The following is a 16,623-nucleotide window of genomic DNA, read 5'->3' on the forward strand; positions in this document are numbered from 1 at the left end:
TTCCTTCTAACTTGCGAACATACCCTGTGGATGTGTGTGTGTGTGTGTGTGTGTGCGCTTGTGTGTCCATCCTCTCCATGAGAACCGACCCTCTGGCCTTCCAGCTGAGTTCACAGATCCAAAGTCGAGTTAATCTGCTTTTACCTTTAGCCCCAAAAACAACAGAGAATTAATCCAGAAACAACTGAAATCAACCATGAAACCACACTCGAGGTCAAGGAGAACAATAGTGAGAGACCACGAGAGAGCACGGGGACATTGAACTAATTGTCAAAAGTTGTGCGACTTTCTTTTAAAAGTTAGATCGTTCTTGTATCGTCACACTTGTATTCTCACGATACAACATTTAATCATTAATATATATTCGACAGATACTGCATAAATGTGATTTATTTAACATCAACATGTGCTGTCCATCAACAGATAATGACACTATTGTAAATTGAGGAACAACAGTGATACAGTAAACCTCGGATATATCGGATTCAATTGTTCCCACTGGTTTTGTCCGATATAAGCGAAATCCGTTATATGCGTATACCGGAAAATGTCCGTTTTACGCATATATCGGATTTATATCCGGTATATGCGTAAATTGGATTTTATCCGTTATAAAAAGGCACTTCCTTGACTATGTTTCCAATGTACCTGGACGCGCAGGCAACGCTGCAAATGACGTCGTATAGCGGCCTGTCACGATTCGGCGAATCGGAGCGCCACGATGCGGCCATCCGATATATGCGAGGGAAATTTAATGGAAATGCATTGGAACAGGACTGGAGATTTTGTCCGAAATAGGTGAAATCCGTTATAAAAAATCCGATATATGCAATGAATTTTTATTGGAAATGCATTACAGAAAAATCGGTTCTTTTTTATCTGTCCGTTGTGAGCGAATTTCCGATATATCCGAGTCCGATATATCCGAGGTTTACTGTATTTCAAACCAAATGGTGTCACTTTATCGTTCCGGCCGCAGTCCGGGCATTATATAAGGATTCTCAGGACACTCAGAGACAGGAGGGAGGTAGACCACGGTACAAACGGATAAATAAATGAGTTAAGTGGAGAGGAGGGAATTTGTGCTGTCATCCCCCCTCCCTTTGGACAGACGAGTGTATGCAATAAGTGCTCTCTCTCCCCTTTCACCTTTCGCTTCAGTGCATCTCCGCTCATCTCCCAATAGAAATTGCTCCATGGCATTAAATATGTAAAATTAGCATTTTATGTAGAACACATTTCTGTGTCGTGCGCTGCTTCAGCCTCCCCCTCTTGCTTGCCCGCCCAGCCCTGAGCGCAAAAGCCACACAAACTCATGCATGCATATGATATGCATTTGGTCATCTCCATGGTAACATTAGTGGGCCAGGGAAGAGGGCTCAAAGATAGAAAGATGAAAAGGTATAGTCAATGAAAGAGACCTGAGGTCCAGGACTTACTCATTCTCTTTCTTTCTTACACTCACCCACACTCGGTGCACGGACTCGCTACTGACACTCATAGAAGTGAATTCCTACAGATGGGAGGTTTTCAAACATCCAGTTCGGTTTTGGTCAATACCCATGCTGATACATTGGAGTCTCAGAGCGGTAATATATATATACACATACAGGACAATCCATTAACTTTTGCCTTCACAATTCAGAGTCAAAAGGGCTATAAAGGGAAATGGTAAGTGGCGTCCGTGGAGACAACTGGCCTTTGGAAGCCTGACACTCACCACCTCAAAAAAAATGTAACACCTTTACCACCATTGACTTTCTACTGATTATATAGGAATGATGGTGCCTGCGGGTCACACAGAATGAACCGATATTTTCATTCACAAATCTTTTAGAATCCGTGTATCATTTGCTAATTTATTTTTCCATATTAAATATAACAATTATGTGTATTTTGCAAGGTTTACCCGGAACAAGTTTTACGCATAGACTTGGACGTGCCGTACAAATTTAGAAGAGGACAGAGAAGAATCGGGAGAAGTCAGAATAACTACAATGGCAAGTTTGAAGGTTTTTGCTAGCATAATAAGACGTTGTTTTGGGAGCTGCAAAATACCTGTCCAATTTCATAATTACTCATTAACGTCATGGCTCCTTCCCCTCTAAACCTTTTCCAGGTAGACTCAGTGTCTGAAACAAAACCACAAAAATGACGTTTGTATACTTATATCCATCTTGATCGCATTATCTACTCTAATCTAGGGACACTATAAGGTCATAACATTCCGACTGGAAAACGGGTACAGTGATGTGAAATAGTGTTTGCCCCCCTCCTGATTTATTATTTTTTTGCATGTCAATTTTTTCAGTTCATCAAACTAATTTAAATATTAGTCAGTGACAACACAACTGAACACAAAATGCAGTTTTTAAATGGAACTTTTTCTTACTAAGGGACAAAAAAAAAAATCCAAACCCGACTGCCCCACTAATCCAACTAACTGGTTCCGCCACCATTTGCAATGATGTGCACTGAATCACTGAATTTTGGCCCACCCATCTTTGCAGAATTGTTGTAATTCAGTCACATTGCAGGGTTTTCCATCATGAAGCACCTTTTTTAAGATCATTCCACAGCATCTCAGTAAGATTCAGGTCAGGACTTTGACTAGGCCACTCCAAAGTCTTCATTTTGTTTTTCTTTAGCCATCCCCAGGTAGACTTGCTGGTGTGTTTTGGATCATTGTCCTGCTACAGAACCCAAATTGGTTTCAGGTCGAGGTCACAAACAGACTTTTTGGTAGACAGTAGAATTCATGGTTACACAGGAAGCCTTCCAGGTCCTAAAGCAGCCACAGACCATCACACTACCGCCACCATATTTTACTGTTGGTATGATGTTGTTTTTGTGAAATGTGGCGTTACTTTAAAGTCACATTTAATGGGATAAAGACCTTCCAAAAAGTTCAAGTTCCGGTTTTGTCTCGTGTTTGGTCCAGTGTCTTTCTTATGGTGGAGTCACCAACACTGATTAAGCCCTAATACTTTAACTAAGGCAAGTGAGCCTGCGGTTCTGTGGATGTTGTGGGGTCTTTTGTGACCTCTTGGATGAGTCGTCGCTGTGTTCTTTGGGTATTTTGGTTGGCCAGCCACTCCTGGGAAGGTTCACCACTGTACCATGTTTTTGCCATTTGTGGATAATGGCTCTCACTATGGTTTGCTGGAGTCCCAATGCTTTAGAAATAGCTTCATAACCTTTTCCAAACTGGTAGATCTCAATTAGTCTCAGTTATGTTTTGAGGGGAGGGGGGTAAAAATTGCCTTTTGTTGTGGTTCAGTTGAGTTATCAATGACTAATATTTACATGTGTTTGGGGCAAAGACTTTTTTTACACCACTGCATTACAATATATTCAGGTGTCATGTTTTCATTCTAACAGACATTATAAACAAACCAGAGTAGACATGTGGTAAGTCCTAAGAGTAAAAAGGACTCCAGTGGTGACTAGTGGGTGTGAAGTCATTTTGTGTGCATACTCTTTTGTGTGTTGCGGCATGCACACACTTACCATATGTTTCTGTTTTATCCTGCTGGAGTGTGTGTGATGGCCTCCAGCTCGCCTCTCCTGTCCTGGCCTGTATGGGAACCAGCCGCAGAGGACACGATTATCACAGGCCTAATTCATTAGATGTCTGTCTTGCTGACTTTGGTTCGTCAGTCAGGAACAACACGAACGAACAGTACATACTGTATAGAAAATATTCAGTATCGCAGTCCTCTCCGGTTAATTTTGTTATTGTTTCATTTAGTTTTTTTCTTTACTGTTGCTCCCTTTAAAAATCATGCAGTATTTGAAAAAGTCCAACTTTCAGCCTAGCGGCAAACAATCCTCAGCTTTTGGCAGCCCTTTCCGTCCTCAGCACCCATATAATCAATCATAACCAGGGCATACAAATTCATCAACCTGGATCCATTTTGCCGTAGTTAGAGATCAAAAGGTTGTGAGTTGACTATAGGAAGTCCAGGTACTAACCCAGCCTAATTTATCTAACATGGGAGAGATTTAGCCCCCTAAGGAGATGGGGACATGGTTTTTCTCCATCAGGTCGAATATCCTCGATGGGCCTTGAGGGCTCTTAGTATTGCCGCAGCATATCCTGTACACCATTTAACATTCCATTGATCAGATTAATTGCACTTGTGTGTGTCCTGTTTGAGGAAGCCTGCGAAAGTACATGCTTGAATTAAGTAATGTTTAAAATACAGTACATTAAGTATTAAGTATGTATTGTTAGCTGCACTAAGGTCTCGTCCATTTATTTGTTAGTGTATTAGCAGTGAGTAGCTTCTTTTCAGTTTTAAATTGACAATGGGTACATGAGAAACCATATTAATAACATATAATACGATAGATCAATGGTTTATGTCAATTTGTTCCAAAAAGTCAGGCAGAAAATTTAATTTTATAAAGAATAATGTACAGTAAACCTTGGATATATCGGACTCGGATATATCGGAAATTCGCTCACAACGGACAGATAAAAAAGAACCGATTTTTCTGTAATGCATTTCCAATAAAAATTCATTGCATATATCGGATTTTTTATAACGGATTTCGCCTATTTCGGACAAAATCTCCAGTCCCGTTCCAATGCATTTCCATTAAATTTCCCTCGCATATATCGGATGGCCGCATCGTTATGCTAATCTTGTTGATGTCACTGGCTATTGTCTTTCTCCTGGCTCCAGATTTAGGACAAATATAAAAGTGAGTGACGTCAATAATACTAGCACAGCAGTGAATGAGATCTTAACCTCACTATTGGAAATAACGTAGGCCTGACGGGCGTAACGGGACCTAGCTTAATTAACAATTTGTTATGCTCAGAGTCCAATAAAGTTAAATTCTCATTACCTTACGTCTCTTTTCATTGCCCAGTCCAGGTACATTGGAAACATAGTCAAGGAAGTGCCTTTTTATAACGGATAAAATCTGATTTAATGTCCGTTTTACGCATATATCGGATTTATATCCGATATATGAGTAAAACGGACATTTTCCGGTATACGCATATAACGGATTTCGCTTATATCGGACAAAACCAGTGGGAACAATTGAATCCGATATATCCGAGGTTTACTGTAGTATTAAAGGGGACATTTTTCAGGCTATAGAGCACAGAAAGCTTTCTAGATCTTCCAGAATCTGCACCTATTTCTTTGGATTTTCCAAAATGGTCTGTTTTCCACCCACGGCCCGCCTCCGGGCACGCCCGCTCTGCTGTGATTGAGCCCACTCAGCTTGCACAGCTTAAGAGCTTCCACCCGGGCACGCCCATATAAGGACGTCCTGCTCACTGTGACATCACAGCATTCATTAACCAACTTTAAGCAACTTTAACCAAGCATTCCGATCCATCTAAAAACTTCTTTCAGGGCTTACTTTCAAACGCGTAAACATCGTTATGTGAAACTTTGGCCCTGTGGGCCCATGGCAGGTTATTTTGCAGGTTAGTAGCGTCTTAGAAAATGCATAGACAGTGAGTCAGTAACATAGGTGTTTTTGTACAATAATGTACAAAAATCAGGACATACTGGAATTGCATGTTGCCACAATGTGAGTGTATTATTTTTATGTTTATACAAAATCACTAAGAATTGATGATATGTTGATCTTTTTGAAATGTAATGTCATAGTTTGTGCTTACATAAGGGATCCAGATTTCAACATTTGTATAATATATACAAAATATTAAGATATCTTTATATTTCAGGGTGGCTCTGTCAGTGCTTGTCTTCCTTTGGGACCGTTGGTTATAATTTTTAGCCCATTGAAGCCAACGATGTCCACGTTTATATCAGCTGAATTAAAGCCTCATTTAATATTCTGTCAGACTGATAAATGGCGCGTATACTTTTTCCTGAGAAATGTGGGTTATTTTGTAAGCGTTCCAGTGGGAACTGGAATCCGTGTCTATACTGTATTTGTGCCAAACCTCATGGTGTCACCGTTTTGCTTTCAGGATTTTCCCCCGCAATTTTGTCCAGTTTTTAAAACGTTTTATTGAATTTGTCAGTTTGTGGGTCTCTGAACTTTCTCTTCTTGCACGCACGTACGCCCGTTCACATACACATACTCAGTTCCTCTGTAATTATGAATAATTGTGACCATTGAATTGTGTGTGTGTGTGTGTGTGAATTCCCCTGTTTCTCCTCAATGCTTGAGGGGGAAGTCACCTTTCTGCACTGGTTTCAACCGTGTTCAAGTTCTCACACACTCACTCTTCACGCTACATGTTTAATGAAAGGGCACCGTTCAGGAAGTGGCGCTGCTTTGAAGACAGCAATTCATGTTTCCAAGTGTGCAGCACTTATTGGAGGTCAGACTCGGGGTCTATTAGTCTTTGCGTATTCATTACGAAGGGCAAGAGGCAAAAAAAAAAAAAAAATCCCGGGAACAGCAATCCCTGCTTCGTTACGGTGACCTCTGGACTCAGGATGTTTTTCTATTGGTTTTTGGTGGTTAACTTTTCAGGTCTTGAAAGACAGCTCAATCGTTTAGATACAGGTTTCGGCTTCACAGCGAGGGCAAATCAGGATCGGGAAGAGTAATTACTGAAAATATCCATTCTTGTATGAAAGCAATAGAAAGAGGCTTTTCTTACAAAAAACAAAAAACATTTTCTTCACTACTGCAAAAAACAAGCACGTTAAAAATAAATGTTAAATATAAACTACAGTAAACCTCGGATATATCGGACTCGGATATATCGGAAATTCGCTCACAACGGACAGATAAAAAAGAACCAATTTTTCTGTAATGCATTTCCAATAAAAATTCATTGCATATATCGGATTTTTCATAACGGATTTCGCCTATTTCGGACAAAATCTCCAGTCCCGTTCCAATGCATTTCCATTAAATTTCCCTCGCATATATCGGATGGCCGCATCGTGGCGCTCCGATTCGCCGAATCGTGACAGGCCGCTATACGACGTCATTTGCAGCGTTTGCAGCGTTGCCTGCGCGTCCAGGTACATTGGAAACATAGTCAAGGAAGTGCCTTTTTATAACGGATAAAATCCGATTTACGCATATACCGGATATAAATCCGATATATGCGTAAAACGGACATTTTCCGGTATACCCATATAACGGATTTCGCTTATATCGGACAAAACCAGTGGGAACAATTGAATCCGATATATCCGAGGTTTACTGTACTACCTAATTACCACGTGAATTTTCGATACACCTCCTGGGATTCTTTAGATGGTACATCTGGTACGTACGTTGATTGTCAATAATTCAGTCGCAATAAAGTCTTATTTTTTAAGAAAGATTAACATAATAATGAATTTTCTCTGAAAACACACAGCATAAATATGATTTTCCTTCTTGTTTACCGCAGTCGTATCGGCTTTTACTCATACATTGCTGTTATTGGGTCTTTTTGAGACCCAATTCATGTTTCCAAGTGTGCAGCACTTATTGGAGGTCAGACTCGGGGTCTATTAGTCTTTGCGTATTCATTACGAAGGGCAAGAGGCCTCTGGACTCAGGATGTTTTTCTATTGGTTTTTGGTGGTTAACTTTTCAGGTCTTGAAAGACAGCTCAATCGTTTAGATACAGGTTTTCGGCTTCACAGCGAGGGCAAATCAGGATCGGGAAGAGTAATTACTGAAAATATCCATTCTTGTATGAAAGCAATAGAAAGAGCCTGGGGCAACAGCCAAGAACATTTGAGAGACGGTGGTAAAAAATGATGTTGATGAAGATCCAGAGCATTTTAATTCATTGCCTTGAGATTTAATGCCAGTATTTTTTCCCCCTTACTGTACTTTTTGTGATTGGTAAGCATCTTTTAGCCTGCTTAAAAGTAAACCGGCGCTTGTTACAGCTATTATATGCTGGGAACACGCCAAAACACATAATAGTCAATTTGACAAAGTCATACAAAGTAGTGAGACTCTACATAGAACAGATCAAACAAACACATTGTGAGCCCCCTCAGGGATGATATTCTACACCACAGACCGAAGCGCATATCTTCACTGATGTTGTATTCCTCCAAATCTATGTGCCGCACGCTACCTGGAGTGTGTGTGTGCGTGTGTGTGTGTGCGTGTGTGTGTTAAGCAGACATGTCAGATTAGACTAAGGTGATTGGTCCACTCAGACCTCAGTCTGTGGCCCCGTGGGGGTATCCCAGTGTCCTGCTATCCCGGTGTGGGAAAGTAGAGTGTTGGATGGGGTATCCCATAGCGCCTGCCTGGCTCCTGGGCAGCAGACAGCTAAATCAGTCACAGATTGGATTATGAACGCGGAGTAATGTATACATCTTTCTTCGATTGCACACACACAACCAGGCGTGAACGTGTCAGGGTTATTTATATGATTGAATATGACTCCTATTACATGCAGACAAAATACACATTACTGTAGCCGCATAATTTTTTCTTCGGACTGTTGTTTTTCTCCTTTCTCTGGTATTTATGCCGTTTGTTTCTCTATCTATTTTTCCGTTTTTTTTTCTGTTATTGCCACGTAATATCAAAGTATCAATCTTCATCTGAAATCTATTGCAATAAGCAAACAGTGCATAAGAAATATAAGCATATTATTGTAGATTTACTCCAAAATTATCAACATCAACATTGCTGATTTTTGATACGTTCTTAATATATTTATTCATTTTCATATAGACTAACTCCTGTTAGAAGTTACTTTTAAACATTTTTCTAACATTATTAATATTGTAGATAATAGATAAAACTGAAGGTTAGAAGCTTACTCTTCAGCACAATAACTTTTAGGTACATAAAAAAAAAAGTCTTCACTCAACTGGAGACATTTCTAAAATTACCCGATTCATCATGCGGTCAATTATCTCCTCTGAGGATTATTTGGTCTGTCATCAGCATCTCTGAGTAGTTGTTAGCTCATGATTTTAGAGTAATTAATATGTGTGCGTATGTGCGTTTCAGCGCGCTTCGTGGCATAGGCATGGCTTTATAATGTCCCGTCTGATCCTCTATGCGGGTTTTGAACTTGCGTCCAAGTCACCCAGCGCTGATAAGATGAGTGTAGTTGAAGTCTCTCATCACCCTGGATGAAACATTCCTTCCTAATAGTTTGGATCAACCTCACAGGCTTCTCAAAAAGACCCAATAACAGCAATGTATGAGTAAAAGCCGATACGACTGCGGTAAACAAGAAGGAAAATCATATTTATGCTGTGTGTTTTCAGAGAAAAATCATTATTATGTTAATCTTTCTTAAGAAATAGGACTTTATTGCAACTGAAGTATTGACAATCAACGTATGTACCAGATGTACCATCTAAAGCAGGGATCTCAAACTCAATTTACTTGGGGGCCACTGGAGCTCGGGTCTGGGGGAGACTGGGCCGCATCAGGTTTTACAAAAAAAACCAAAAAAAAACGCATATATTAAAAACAAAAAAATTAAAAAAACTTTGCTTTGGTTCCAATTTTCTACAAGAAAAGCTCTGATAAAACATTCCACTGTTCTCAAATATCTTAATTTTTATTTTTCTACACAAAATAAGATGAAAAATAAATAAACAAATCAAGAATAAAGAAAATCAATCAGTCATAAATAAATAACATGCTAACTCGCAAACTCGGTAGCCTTCCAGTTATTTCCTTTAAACTTAAATAGCCAAAAACTTACCACTTCCACATGGATAGGGAGGATAACTATTAACAGTTATTTAACCTTTAACATGAACATTAATCAAAAGTAATAATTTTTTCTGGGTACATGATACCATACAGCATCATTCATATCAAGGCGGGGGCCTCAAACTAGTGTCCTGCGGGCCACATTTGGCCCGTGGGCCGCGTGTTTGAGACCCCTGATCTAAAGAATCCCAGGAGGTGTATCAAAAATTCACGTGGTAATTAGGTAGTAGTTCATATTTAACATTTATTTTTAATGTGCTTGTTTTTTGCAGTAGTGAAGAAAATGTTTTTTGTTTTTTTTCTAAGAAAAAACAAAATATGGACATAATTTGTGTGGATCTGCATGAAGGATTTTTTGGGGTCACATTCCTTAAATCGACGTTTTAGAGGTTCACAGCCATAAATCATTTATTTGAGTATTAATCCTTTACTGAGGTATGCACTTTGCTGTTATATTTAATATTCATATTTATTTTTCAGTTATTATGTCAGTAAAAGAAGCATTTTTGGTACAACCCTTGTGGTGATTCTCATTCAGTTGGACAAATATACCTAAGTATGTCATGATGTGCTATATATATCACTATATTGACAGTTACTATGGTTCCCCTTAATGTCATTGGATGCTCATATCACCTCGTACTTTGGTACAAGGTACATTATTAAAAAAAATAAAAATAAAAAAAACACACAAAAAAAAAACCTTAAACTGTATTATGGAAAGCAGGAAGTGAACAAATGTAACAGTTACTGATTGTAAAAGTACCAGATGGAGGGGTAGGATTTAATAAGCTTTGCTTCTTCCTACTCCTTTTGGACATGTGGAACTGGGAACTGATTATGGGATGCATTCAATTGTAATCTGATGCATGTTCAAATGAAATAAAACCATTAGCATCACCATTTTTTTGGTAACATTTACCAAAAAAATGGTAATGGTAATGGTTTTATTTGGTAAATGTTTCCTTTATAAGTTGACCTCATTCAGTGAGACAGTTTTATTGTCGTATGTTTCTCAAATCACAAGGTGGTATTTCATTGTAATAGAGCTACAGCAATTAATCGATGATTAATCGATTATCTAATTTATTGACAGCTTTTTCAGCCTCTCAAATGTTAATATTTTTACATTTCCCCAGATGAATCAAAGAAAAAAATTGCTAGTTAATCTGGTTACTTTGTAGTTTGTGTCCATGGCTTCTTGACCCGCCAATTTAGGAGCAGGCCAAACCTGTTCTCTGCGTCATTAACAGGATTTAATCAAAGCTCAATCAAAAAAAAAAAAAAGCTACCTTTCTACCCGGGTCTAGCCAAAGAAAAAAAAATATGTCCAATAGAAGGATTCTTGTCTCTGTCTGCTGACAGACAAGCAGAGAGACGGCTTTGTTTCTTATCTTCATCTGTCCTGCTGTCCAATGAACCTGCACTTGATGGAGAGACAAGAAACATCTCCTTTACTATCTAAAACTAACTTTTATAGTCCTAACAACCAAATAGGTGTCTACTTGTGGACTCCTTATTTTCCTTTTTCGTGTTCTTTTAATTTCTAGCTAATTTGCTTGAGCACGAAACGATAAATGAATCGGCTGGGCTGCAGCTAGTGTTACCCATATGGGAATGGTCAGACCTGCAGCTCGAGTTCCAGACCCATATGCTGACCACTTGAAGTATCCACCGTTGCATCTAATGACTAAAAAAGAACCATATTGATTACCGATATAGTGTCATAAATCAAGGCCAAGATACTGTTAACCTCTCATACGTGCTGCTTTAAACACGCTCATCGTGGGAAAACGTTGCAGTAAATCTGGTTGATTTATGTGAAGACACTTATCTATCTTTAGGGGATGTTGATTAGAAGATTAATCAAAACAAGAGGAATTAAAGTCTGGCTGGTTTTATAGATTTTTCTACCAAAACAAATGTCTTTGACAAGCTCACTAACTTCTGGTGTAGTAGTAAACAGTAGCGATGGATGGATGGATGGATGGACGGATGGACGGATGGATGGATAGATAGATGATGGATTGATTGATTGATTGATTGATTGTCATTGCACAATAACACAGCAGTGAAATTGCCAAAAGAAATGTCATTGCCTGGCTCCCGTATAATAATAAATAATAATGTGGAGAATAAATAGATGACATCAAATATGAACAACATACAGCGTAAACCAGGGGTCTCAAACTCAATTTACCTGGGGGCCACTGGAGCTAGGGTCTGGGCAAGGCTGGGCCGCATCAGGTTTTCCAAAAAAAAAACAAAAAAAAAACACATTTATTAAAAACAGAAAAATATACAAACTTTTTCAGTGCTTTGGTTCCGATTTTCTACAATAAAAGCTCTGATAAAACATTCCACTGTTCTCAAATTTAATCTTAATTTTTATTTTTCTGCACAAAATAAGATGAAAAATAAATAAACAAATCAAGAATAAAGAAAATCAATCAATCAGTAATAAATACATATAATAATAATAATAAAACGGCAAATAATAAAAACTTAAGAAACCACATATAGTTGGCAAATTATTTTTTCAGATTAAAATGAACAAAGCATTATTAGAGCCCTGTAGATATGACAAAACACGACTATAGTCACATTTATACTCTTTTTATTCACAACATATTGCGCAACTGCAGGGTCTTGAGACACATGCTAACTCGCAAACTAGAGAGCTAGCGACCTAAACGGTAGCCTTCAAGTTATTTCCTTTAAACTTAAATAGCCAAAAACTTACCACTTCCACACGGATAGGGAGGATAACTATTAACAGTTATTTAACCTTTAACATGAACATTAATCAAACGTAATAATTTTTTTCTGGGTACATGATACCATACAGCATCCATATCAAACTTGCGCGGTCCGCACTAACATTAAACTTTCATATCAAAGCGGGGGCCACAAACTAGTGTCCTGCGGGCCACATTTGGCCCGTGGGCCGCGTGTTTGAGACCCCTGGCGTAAACAGTAATTTGTACAAATAATTTAAATTGGCGCCGGAAGAGCCAGCTAGCTTAGCTTTTCACCCGCCATAATGGTGCAGCAGAATTCCGGCTTACGAGGGCCTCAAACACACCGTTTGCTAGTCTGTGTAGGATAATCAGGTCAACGACCTGCACCTGTGATTGCTAACGATGCACGGCTGTGTAAGCGCTTTAATAGGTCTGACTGGTTACTCAGACCTGATCGAGAGTTGTGACAGACCCAAGCTATCACTGCTGCATTGTTTCATAGTCCCTGTGGTCACGTATCACAATGTTGTGATGACTTACTAGCAACCACAAACATTATGCCTGCACGATTGAGCTGATATCATGTCATTAAATTATTATTATTATTCCCTGTCATTTAGCAAGCGGAGAATATTAGATTAGATTGTACTTCATTTATCCCATAACGGGGAAATTATACTATTACAGAAGCAGAAAGATACAAAAAGCAACAAATACATATACAGAAAAGATATACTGTGAAAAATCTACTATGAACATATTGGCAATATATAATAAACCTGTAGCATAAAACCTAGCCAAGTGAGTAAATAATGAAAATACCAAGTACCCAAGAAAATACAACAAATGTACACACTGAAGGTATTCAACAGTAAAGTTTTACATGTAGAAAATACTTCAAAATACATGTATATCCATATAATATATACTTTTACATTGATTGAAGACGTGACGTGCTTATTGTAAAAGACCGCAACCGCAGTAAAATTTTGACTTTATCTCATAATTATGACTTTTTAATCTCATAATTGTGATTTTTGATCTCATAATTTCGAATTATCTCATAATTATGTTTTTTTAATCTCATAATTGTTTTTTTAATCTCATAATTAATAATCTCAGAATTTTTATATCAATTATGACTTTTTAATCTCATAATTTTGACTTTTTATCTCATAATTTTGACTTTTTATCTCATAATTTTGACTTTCTTATCTCATAATTTCAACTTTTTATCTCATTATTAACAACAATGTTAATTAATTTCAACTTATCTCGTAATTAGGACTTTCTCTCATAATTCCTCCCTTATATCTCATAACTATGATTTTTTTTATCTCATAATTATGACTTTCTAATCTCAATTTTGACTTTTCATCTCATGATTAACAACAATGTTAATAAATTTGGACTTATCACATAATTATGACTTTTTAGCTCATACATTTGAATTTTTATCTCATAAATTATGATTTTTATCTCATAATTTTGACTTTTTTATCTCATAATTTCACCTTTTCATCTCATGATTAACAACAATGTTAATAAATTTGGACTTATCACGTAATTATGACTTTTTAGCTCCTAAATTTGAATTTTTATCTCATAATTTTGACTTTCTTATCTCATAATTTCACCTTTTCATCTCATAATTAACAACAATGTTAATAAATTTGGACTTATCACATAATTATGACTTTTTAGCTCCTAAATTTGAATTTTTATCTCATAATTTCACCTTTTCATCTCATAATTAACAACAATGTTAATAAATTTTGACTTATCACATAATTATGACTTTTTAGCTCCTGAATTTGAATTTTTATCTTATAAATTATGATTTTTATCTAATAATTTTGACTTTTTAGCTCATACATTTGAATTTTTATCTCATAAATTATGATTTTTATCTCATAATTTTGACTTTTTTATCTCATAATTTCACCTTTTCATCTCATGATTAACAACAATGTTAATAAATTTGGACTTATCACATAATTATGACTTTTTAGCTCCTAAATTTGAATTTTTATCTCATAATTTTGACTTTCTTATCTCATAATTTCACCTTTTCATCTCATAATTAACAACAATGTTAATAAATTTTGACTTAACACATAATTATGACTTTTTAGCTCCTGAATTTGAATTTTTATCTCATAAATTATGATTTTTATCTCATAATTTTGACTTTTTAGCTCATACATTTGAATTTTTATCTCATAATTTTGACTTTTTTATCTCATAATTTCACCTTTTCATCTCATGATTAACAACAATGTTAATAAATTTGGACTTATCACATAATTATGACTTTTTAGCTCCTAAATTTGAATTTTTATCTCATAATTTTGACTTTCTTATCTCATAATTTCACCTTTTCATCTCATAATTAACAACAATGTTAATAAATTTTGACTTATCACATAATTATGACTTTTTAGCTCCTGAATTTGAATTTTTATCTCATAAATTATGATTTTTATCTCATAATTTTGACTTTTGATCTTGAAATTTTGACTTTTTAATCTCATAATTAACAACAATGTTAATTAAACGGCTTCCATAAGCTTCACTGCTTCGATATGTCCTCGTCAAAGGCAGCACTGCTAAAAGTATCATGGGCTGTCTGCTGTATCACGAGTATCTCCTGCCATTTTTCTATTTTTTAGTGCCTAAAAGATGGATTTGCCTCCACCTCGCATTGCCACTCTGTAATGTAATGGGACACATGTTCCTCAGCTACCTGGCCAGAGGGCATACATGGAAACTCTACAGCAATAAGAGCATTTCAGACTTAAAATGTGTTTTATTGACTTATTTATTTATCTCCACAACACCATTGAAATATTGATTGGAGCAGGGGATTCCACGGCGTAGGCTATTTTGTAGCTACAAAATGGAAAACACCCCTACGGTTGCTTCAGGTGAAATCCATAAAGCATTTTGTTTTCTTTTCCTCTGCCTTGTTTTGCGGTGTGTTGCTGTGTCTGTTTATCTAGTTGTGTGTTTTGTAGCGCCACTTATTTCTTTCCTCTCCTTCCCTCCACCCCGTGGTTTGCCGTGTGCTGTGTAAGCAACATCAAACACGACAAGCTCCTTGAAATAAAAGTGTCCCATCTAATATTTATCAGCCAAACTCTACCTAGAATCAGAAATGAATGGCATTTCGATTTAGTGGGAGACATGAGAGGATGGAGAGGATTTTGCGTCGGTCATATTTTTAGGTTGGGAGGCTTCTACAGATATTACAACTTTGTTTTTAGACGAGAGATACTTGAGTGTAGGGTAAAAAAAAAAAAAATCTAAACCTGGCGGATCCACTAAAAGTGTTTGCTGTTCCTCAGTGACGGACACAGATTGTCATCCATTTCATATGACTTACTGCGACAATTATGGTTAACAGTCTCAATTTGTGCTTGTATATTAAACTGAATGGCTGGTTTTGGTCACCTTGCATCACCTTGATGATGTTACTTTAGCTCATTGTAATCCCTTTTGAAGTATTCCACCCAACTCCACTTGAAAATATGAAAAAATACTTTGTCATTTTACCATTTGCTGCTTCTAACTCTCTCAAAATAAACTTAAATTTGTCTTTTTTCAACTCTAAATTTGATCATTCACATACTGAACTACTGAACTATTAAAAATGTGTATTGGCGCATCTCAGGCAACTTTATTTAATGTTTATTTCCTAAAGCGGGGATTTTTTTATGGACAAAATGGCCCTAAAATGTCACAAATATAGCAAATTATGATCCTAATCGAGAGCCAGACATGGAACTAAAATATTTGAATTGTCATTAACGTAATACAGGGTTTCCACAGGGATTTTTTTGAAGCTGTGGTTGTGGGCTGCATGGGAGGCTGACGAATTAAAAATTAAAATTTAAATTAACTGTGGGTAATCATGTCAAAAATGGGTTGTTTCATCGTCTTGAAATTTAAGTACCTGAAAAATAAATAACCAAATCAAGAATAAAGAAAATCAATCAATCAGTAATAAATAAATAAATATAATAATAATAATAAAACGGCAAATAATAAAAACTAAAGAAACCACATATAGTTGGTGGGTAGACAAATTATTTTTTTCAGATTAAAATGAACAAAGCATTATTAGAGCCCTGTAGACATGACAAAACACGACTATAGTCACATTTATACTCTTTTTATTTACAACATATTGCGCAACTGCAGGGTCTTGAGACACATGCTAACTCGCAAA

The sequence above is a fragment of the Doryrhamphus excisus genome, chromosome 1 (assembly GCF_030265055.1).
Source record: "Doryrhamphus excisus isolate RoL2022-K1 chromosome 1, RoL_Dexc_1.0, whole genome shotgun sequence".
Taxonomy (NCBI): Eukaryota; Metazoa; Chordata; class Actinopteri; order Syngnathiformes; family Syngnathidae; genus Doryrhamphus; species Doryrhamphus excisus.